Genomic DNA, 8268 nt, shown 5'->3' with positions numbered 1-8268 from the left:
GGGGCGTCCCGGGGCCCCGGGGCGGGGTCGGCGCCCAAAGAGGCGGGATCTTCAAGGTGGCCCCGCTTCTCATTGGACGCGAGGGACGAAGTTTTTTTTTTCCTTTTTAGAGAATGAAAGGGAGGTGGGGTCGTCGGGGAGGCGGAGCCGCCGTGCGCCACGGCCAATGACCGTTGATCGGACGCCGCGTCAATCACGCTGGACCGGCTTGCGATTGGAGGGGTTCTTGGAAGGGGGCGTGACCACAAGTGCCAGGTGTACAGAAAAAGCGGCGTCCCAGGGTTCCAGGTCCGGTCAGCCCGGGAGGCCGGACGCCGGGAGCAGCCGGCCTGGGCGTTGCCTCAGGGCCGGGAGATGGCCAGAGGCCCAGAAGGCCGAGACCGCGGTTCCCAAGCCGCCTTGGCTCCTTCCGGGGAGCCTGAATTCCTGTCGAATGTTCCTTGAGGCCCTGGGGTCGGAGTTGCTGGGAACCTGCACTGGGCCGCTTGCTGGCTGGACTGGTTGCACAAGCTTTTGGGCATTTTGTTTTTTGCCTTGTTTTGCTGTCACTGGCTTTAATTTCCGAGGCTGGAAAATGGAGGAGAAGGGGATGAAACGCAGCAACTACCTCAGATGGTCATGGAGCTATTAACGGAGAACGGCGACCCCCGAGTTTCTGAGACATGTCACCTGAGCGGGTTACAGGTTGTTGTTAAAGATGTGCTTGTTTTCAATTAAAACGCAGATTTACAGGTAAAACGGAGAGAGAGAAGATGTTCTGTCAGCTGGTTCACTTCCCAGGACTGGTCCACAGCCAGGAGGGACTTCCGGGTCTCCCAGGACCACAAATAGGGAGCTGTACTGGAAGTGGAGCAGCCAGGACTGGGACCAGCGCCCACGTGAGCTGCCGGCCCTGCAGGCAGAGGCTGAGCCCGACATGCCAGGGAGAATGGCTGTACAGCTGCTTCACTTCCTCAACTCCACAGAATCAGAACCTTCCGGAAGGCCCCTCAGGTATCCCTTGAGATGTCCGTGTGGCGTGCTGTCCAAACCCCACTTGACAGCCGTGCCCCGGGGGGGGGAGGGACGCGGTGAAGACGGACAGGGCAGTGGTGGGCTGAGGGTGCCACGAGGGCCCCCAGAGCTGGGCTCCGTGTCACTGCACGGTTCTGTTCGGCAGGAGGCGAGTCCGTGCCATCTTGTGGAGCTTCCTGCAGAATCCTGAAAGCAGCGACCTGCCCAGGGAAGACAGGAGGTGGCACGGACAGTGTCCCAGCGGGAGGACCTGGCTGCAGGTGCGTTCCGGGCGGCGTCTCCCCTGTGGGTCGGAAAAGCCTCCCACAGAAAGCCAACCCCTGCTAGCAAGTGGGAAGGCAAGTGGGAAAAGCCTGAGAGGGGTGTAGGCTAAGGCAGCAAAGGGAATTTTCAACCAAGCAAGAGGGGGCTATTTTGTTCCTCATTAGATACAATAAATAAATAAATATAAAACTGAGAAGCAGGGGTTCCTGAAACAGCTTGGGCGAGCGCTCCAGACAGTGCTTGCAATGATCTCCATCCTGTAGAGATTTTCAGGGGACACTTAAGCATTCCTGGCGGGGGCAGGGGTGGCAAATGTTGAAATTGGATGCCGTGAGCAGCAACTAATGTTGTAGGGTCACGCAGTGCAGCCTCTGGCCTTGGCAATCCCTCCCCGTCCATCCAGGGGCTGAAGCAAGCTGCCCTTGGTGGTCATAATAAGCGCTTAGTTACCCCTCCCCCGCCCCCCCAGCACAGCCGTCCAGCAGGTGGTCACTTCCAAAGCACTTCCCTTCAGGGCAGCCCACTGTTCTGTCTGTGCCGCTGGGAGGGCAGTGAAGCCGGGATGGGGAGAGAAGAATCCAAATGCAGGGGCACCTGTGAGGGGGGGTGCAGTGAGATCTCTGGGGCGGGGGCTCCTGGCCCAGTGTGGCACCTGTGGGGGGAGGGTGCAGTGAGATCTCTGGGGCAGGGACTCCTGGCCCAGTGTGGCACCTGTGAGGGGAGTGCAGTGAGATCTCTGGGGCGGGGGCTCCTGGCCCAGTGTGGCACCTGTGACGGGGTGCAGTGAGATCTCTGGGGCAGGGGCTCCTGGTCCAGTGTGGCACCTGTGACGGGGTGCAGTGAGATCTCTGGGGCAGGGGCTCCTGGCCCAGTGTGGCACCTGTGAGGGGAGTGCAGTGAGATCTCTGGGGCAGGGGCTCCTGGCCCAGTGTGGCACCTGTGACGGGGTGCAGTGAGATCTCTGGGGCAGGGGCTCCTGGCCCAGTGTGGCACCTGTGGGGGGAGGGTGCAGTGAGATCTCTGGGGCAGGGGCTCCTGGCCCAGTGTGGCACCTGTGAGGGGAGTGCAGTGAGATCTCTGGGGCAGGGGCTCCTGGCCCAGTGTGGCACCTGTGAGGGGGGGGTACAGTGAGATCTCTGGGGCGGGGGCTCCTGGCCCAGTGTGGCACCTGTGAGGGGGGGGTGCAGTGAGATCTCCGGCAGGCCACTGGGGCGGGGGCTCCTGGCCCAGTGTGGCACCTGTGAGGGGAGTGCAGTGGGATCTCCGGCAGGCCCCTGGGGCGGGGGCTCCTGGCCCAGTGTGGCACCTGTGACGGAGTGCAGTGGGATCTCCGGCAGGCCACTGGGGCGGGGGCTCCTGGCCCAGTGTGGCACCTGTGACGGGGTGCAGTGGGATCTCCGGCAGGCCACTGGGGCGGGGGCTCCTGGCCCAGCCTGAGAGCTGGGAAGCTGGCTCAGGCGCTGTGGGACCTTCAGGCCTTCCTGCTCTCCGCCACAGGGTAGAAGGGCCGCAGCAGGTGTTCCACACACGACCAGCTGCAGGACGCTGCCGACACCCAGGGCACCCACACGGCCTTGCCCCAGTCCCCTCAGAGCTTTGGAATCAGGCTGCAGATCTGGGGGTGCAATAGCAGTGTGAGGAGGGCCACAACAGGGCAGTGCCCTGTGGGACACTGAACAGGACAGCCTGGGACATGGGCGAGCGGTCCATCCATGCAGACGCAGTGATGGGCATTGGCGAGGCCCCACACTGCCACAGGCGGCCCACTGCCGAGCTCCTGGGCCGTGGCCACCCGGGAGGAGGGGCCTGTGCCACCTGTGAAACAATGGGCACCCTGGAGCTCTCCCAGGAGGGAACAGGACCCCCGCCATGCCTGGCTGGGTGGGAATTGGGGAGAGGTCAGTGGCCAGGAGCCCTGGCTCAGGAACTCCCGAAGGGACAGAGGCACACGGACAATGGCCCTGGAAAGGGAGGAAGAGATAAGTTGATTTTGCTGAAAAAAGAAAAAGTTTGAAAAGTGTGCCTGTAAGGGGGTCTTCAGAAAGTCTGTTAAGAATGCACGCTACGGGCCGGCACCGTGTGGAGTAGGGTAAGCCCCCACCTGTGGTTACCAGCGTCCCACGTGGGCACTGGGTCAAGTCGCAACTGCTCCACTTCCAACTCAGCTCCCTGCGATGGAAGTTGGCTAAAGTCTCCTTGGGACCCTGCACTCAGTGTGGCAGACCCGGAAGAAGCTTCTGGTTCCTGGCTTTGGATTGGCGCAGGTCCGGCTGTGGCGGCCATCTGGGGAGTGAACCAGCAGACGGAAGAACTCTGTTCTCTCTGCTCTCTAACTCTGCCTTTTAAATAAAAGCAAATAAATCTTAACTAAATCTTTTTAAAATGTATGCTATGCAAAACCATGCATGGAATTCAAACACTGTCGGGACTGAAGCAAACTGCTCATTTAGCTCCTTTTCCATGAACTTCGGGAAGTGTCCCCCTACACTTTACCTCATCCCGGATGAGCGCCCATTGCCGCTAGGCCGCGCTGCCGAGCCCCCGGATGAGCGCCCATTGCAATCCCGGCTGCTCCTCTTCCCGCTCAGCTCCCCGCCAACATGCCTGGGGAAGCAGTGCAGGATGGCCCAGGGGCGGGCTCCCTGCACCCTTGGTGGAGACCTGGAGGAAACTTGAGGCTTCCAGCTCCTGGTCTTGGCTCAGCCTGTGCCATTAGGCAGCTGTTTGGAGCATGAACCTTTGGCTGAAAACTCTTGGTCTTAAAAAAAAAAAGCTACGAAAGATAATAACTTCAAAAGAAATGTCACACCTGCGGAAGGAACAGCCTTTTGTGAACACAGTAGCAATGACAAGCCCTGGCTGTGTAGGAAGGAAGCTGTTGCAAGGTGTCCTCGAGTCTCCACGTGTTTCTAATTAAATGTTGGCGTTGATTTCTGGGTGGCACCTGTCTTCCGGAAGCGCTCGGTGGAGCGCAGTCACTGAGACCCCGCCCCTGCGTGCGGCAGGGACACCACAGCATGAGGACGCCTCCCGAAAACGCCAGGTGGACACCGTAATGAGACCGAGGAAACTCGTCTAGACAGGATGAAATTCTAGAGAATGGGAAAGTGTTTAGAATCGACCAAAAATAGAATCACTGGCATGAACAGGCCTGAGGCAGGTCGGCTGCGTGGCCTTGGAGCGAAGGAAGGCGTTAGAACCCCAGAGAGCTCCGAGTGTCGCAGGGCACTTGGAAGGTACATGCTGCAGGGTGAGGGGCAGGCGGGGCGAGCTGGGCCTGCTTGCTGCATGTCTGTCCCAACCCCAGAACAAAGCCTGTAAGTGCCCGGCTGGACCCCACGCCCACCCACCCGGAGCGGCATGCCCTGCGGCCCTCTCGTTATGGCATCCCCAGAGGACAGCAGAGCAGGGATCCAATCAGCAATCCCAACACCGGAATACGGGAGGGGTCTTCAAAAAGCTCGTGGGAAATGTGTGTGTGGGGGGGCTGGTGTTGTAGTGCCATGGGCTAAGCTGCCTCTTGTGGCACTGGCAGCCCATTTTGCTTCAGATCCAGTGCCCTGCATTCATGCCCCGGAAGGCAGCAGTGACGAGCCAAGTGTTTGGGCCCATCCGTGGAGGAGACCAGGGTGAAGTTCCTGGCTGCCGGCCGTGACAGAGCCCAGCCTTGGCTGCTGCAGGCATTGAAGGGAGTGAACCAGCAGATGACAGATCTGCCTCCCTACCTCCGCCCCCATCCTTGAAAATCTTTTAAAATGTTGTGTATCGTGAACAACAATAAAACCGCACAGATTTCAATGATCTTGTACCAAAACGGATGTCCCTTCTCATCCCACCTTGCCTGTTCAAGCCCCGACACAGGCTCCCAGCGGCGGGTGGATTTGATCTCTGCCTTCTGGGGCTGCTGCACGGCTTTGCCTAGGCCAGGGCGACACAGCGGGGCGGGGCGGGCAGAGGCTTGAAGGTGCTCCCGTGGCTGGTCTGTCAGGGCGGGCCAGATGCAGAGAGGAGCAATGCAGACCGGACCTGGCCAGGGGCAGCCGACAGGGCCCGCGGACGTGTGAGCGAGGAGAGGGGCCGCTCTGGACTCCTGAGGCTAGGATGGGTTGGTGGGCGGCACAGCCCTGGCAATCACCAGGCACTAGGAAACCTATTTGTCGCTTGATTTCTTGCAACTGTAGCTCTAAGGTTCAGGGACTTGCTGCATCCCGCCTTGGCAATGGGAAAGGGTTCCGAGCCAGCTGCCCCGTTACTGCCTGGAGCTTCCTGCATTTACTGGCTGCTTGAATCAGCCAGATCCTGGGGGCTGTACTTCCTGGTTCCCATGGCTGTGACAGCCAGCCCCTGGGTGATGGCAGGACCTCAGCCCTGGCAACGTGTCCTTAGAATGGCCTCTTGTGCCCAGGTGAGGTGTAGCCTGTTTGTGGTTGCGTCCGTAGTGGCTGCTGACCGCTGCTCTGCTGAACTGTCATCGTGGTGTCTCTGGTCTACCCCAAGACACTAAGCTGTGGGTGCCACACCCCGTGAGCCCTCCCAGGGTCCCTGCGGGAGCCAGTTTTCTCTTCCACAACTGCATAACCCTCCGAGTCCCAGATCCGTGCTGACTCTTTAAAGATGCAGCCACGTCAGGCCAAGGCCAGGCTGGCCGTCAGAGGGGCAACACATGAACCTGAACACGGGACCCAAGGGGCTGCTCCAACTCCCAGGACACCCAGCACTGGCCAAGTACCCAGAGCAGAGACTCACACCCTGGTGGTTCTGCAGAGCGGCTTTGGGGGTGTCTGGCAGGCTCCCCTGGGGCTGCCGGGGGGCCTCACCCCAGCTGGCTGGGCAGAGCCCTCCTGGCCTAACCACCTCGGGAGCCTTGTCCCTGTTACACAGGGACTTAGAGATTGCTTCTGTTTCTCTGGGATGTAGAGTGACAGAAAGACATGGAAGGAGAAAGAGAGGGAGAAAGGGAGAGACATTTTCCATTCACTGGTTCAATCCTCACATGCCCCCAATGAGCAGGGCTGGCCCAGGAAGAAGCCAGGAGCCAGGAACTCATCTCGGTGTCCCCTGTGGGTGCAGGGACCCCAACACTGAGGCCATCTCGGGCTGCTTTTCCAGGTGCGGCAGTGGCCGGGATAGGAGCTGGAGCTCGTGCGTGATGCCGGCGTCCCAGGCCGTGGCGTAGCCACTGTAGCCACGGCACTGGCCTCTACCATCCCCTCATTTTTTTTTTAGAATGAATGTATCATTTCTTTATCTAGTTTTTTTTGATAATCTTACATAGTTGATTAGGGTACAAATGGTCAAGGGCTACAGGATAGTGGGTAATGCATTGTTTCTACACTAATATCATCATTTCCCCCTGTATCTGGGGCCAGGGGAGAAAAAAAGGGAGAAGCCCCCCCAGCCTCCCACCCATCCCAGGTTCCCGATGTGAAGCACGCTCCGAGGGTCCTGCTCAAGCAGTTTTGATAGTTCAACAGTTCTGAATTGCTGCCAATCTCACCGTTCCAAGCATGATGAAACCTATTCAGAATCCACGGGCTGACTTAGTCTCTCCATGGTTGGGGTTCTGGGATCAGCAGTTCAGTTGGAAGGATCTCCAAAGAAACTTTGTCTGAAGTGATCCCAGACCAGATTCTTGTGTGTGCTTGCCAGTACAGGGTCTGGCACAGTTCGTCACCCCAAACAGCTTATGCACATGCTGGTGGTTGTAATTGCTGGGTCGGTTCTGTTTCCAGACCTGTCTTCCACGTGAACCGATGGTTGTTGCAGTCCAGCCCAATCTTGCCCACTTCATACTCGGCCTCACGCAAACCAGTGGGAGCTGCAGCCTAGATGGGGCGACTCCCCATAACCCCCACCAGGCCCTGGTTCCTATGCTTGCCACTATGTACCACAGACTCGTTCAGTATGTCCCACATCCCATTTAGCTCTTGTACATGTCAATGGGCATTGAAGCCTACTTCAACCCAACCAACCCACTATCCAGCCCACACACGTACTACCGGGTACCCTTCTGTCTGGCCACCCCTGCCCCTGTCCTGGTTTTCATGCTCTCCAGTGGGAGTAGTAACTCAAGAGGGAGGTGCCCACTGTTTCCCTATTAGGCCACTCCCACTCCCTGATTATGCACTCTCCCGGTGGTCCTGGAGTTTAACTTGACAGATTTAGCCTCCAGTGCCAGCCTCTGCCAGCTAATGCTGTGGCAAAGCTCAGTCAACCCTCATCTACTCTAATTTTTGCTTGCACCAGTCGGAACAGTCAGCCCAACTTGGCTTTTCCCTGATCTAGCTCATGTGAGGCCCACTGGTGTTGTAGCCCTGTCTGGTCTGGTCTGCCCCCATCCCAACTCAAGCTCTCCCATGGGAGTGGCTGTCCAGCAGGGGAGCCCATATTCCCCCTGCCAGCTTTGCCCCCTTCCTCCCTGGTTCTCACGTGTGCTGTTTGGGCACTGCAATCACATCTGGTATGGCTCACCCCACCTTGGGATTCCTTAATGTGCACTGGTTTGTGTCATGACTGAACCTAGCCCGACCCACACTGCATTCTGGTGCTCAGATTTGCCAGTGGGTGATGTGAACTGGTTCAGCCTGGTCTGCCGCTGACCTATGCCAAATGTATGCCGTGGGTATCTTTCTCTGGCCTGGTCTGGGCTGCTCCCTGTCGTGGTTCTTGTGCTCACCTGCATGGACTGTGTCCTACCAGAGGAGTTTCCCAAGCTCCTCCATCAGAACCTCTCCCAATGCCAGATCTTGCGTGTACTGGTGGTTCCATGGGCCAGCCCTCCTTGCTGGCCTTCAACCCATTCTGGTTCTTACTGTTGGATGTTTCGGCCAAGCCAGGCTTGTCCCTACCCAGACACTGCTCACACATGGCTCAGTAGGGGCAGAGACACAGCCTAGTCCATCCTACACCTACCCAGGTTCTCCAGAGCACCAGATGGTGCTGGCATCTAGCCCGGCTATGTGCGCCCAGCCCCAGTTTACACTTGTGCCA

This window comes from Ochotona princeps, chromosome 24 (genome assembly GCF_030435755.1).
Source record: "Ochotona princeps isolate mOchPri1 chromosome 24, mOchPri1.hap1, whole genome shotgun sequence".
Classification (NCBI taxonomy): Eukaryota; Metazoa; Chordata; class Mammalia; order Lagomorpha; family Ochotonidae; genus Ochotona; species Ochotona princeps.
Note: the sequence above shows the minus strand (reverse complement) of the source record.